Below are 731 nucleotides of genomic sequence, written 5' to 3'. Positions count from 1 at the left end.
GGGCATCAGGACCCACACAGACCGCAGGGTGAGCGCCCCCTGCTGGCCCCACTCACACCTCTCCCAGCAGCAACCTCAGTTTTTCCCAGGAGTCTCCCCTCCAGGTACTGACCAGGCTCCCACCTGCTGGGCTCCAGTGGGGAGGGGGCTGCCAGCTGGGAGCTGCAGGGTGAGATGGCTGCTGGGCAAACGATGGCTAAAGAGACTTCCTGCTCTTCAGACGGAGGTGGCTTGAAATCTGTCTCGTTTCAAGGAGTATTGGACACGATGCCCCCCCTGCTATATCCCCGCCAACTGGTGGCACGCCGAAGACGAGGGCTCTCGGCCTCAATCCATCAACCACAAACTCTCCGGGATGAAAGAGAAGGACAGACTCTGTTCGTTGTTCCGGGGGGGGGGGAGGGAAAAAAACAAAAGCTAAACAGATTTTTTTAAAAAAAAATTTATTGATGTTTAACAAAAGAACAAAAATTACAATACAGATCAATGTCAAGGGTTTATTTAGTGACCCCCCCCCCCATCTTACGATCATCACAGGACCTTAAAATAATACTTAATAATACAAGGTCATGCAGACGGTCTGAGGACTCAGGTGGAGATAATGTGAAAGTTTTCCACAGTCCAGTCTGGGGTCCCTCAGCATCAGTCCAGACTGGGGTCTGGGGTCCCTCAGTTTCAGTCCAGTCCGGTCTGGGGCCCCGCAGCTTCAGTCCAGTCTGGGGCCCCTCAGC

This window comes from Lepisosteus platostomus (assembly GCF_059453375.1).
Source record: "Lepisosteus platostomus isolate fLepPlt1 chromosome 5 unlocalized genomic scaffold, fLepPlt1.hap1 SUPER_5_unloc_2, whole genome shotgun sequence".
Classification (NCBI taxonomy): Eukaryota; Metazoa; Chordata; class Actinopteri; order Semionotiformes; family Lepisosteidae; genus Lepisosteus; species Lepisosteus platostomus.
Note: the sequence above shows the minus strand (reverse complement) of the source record.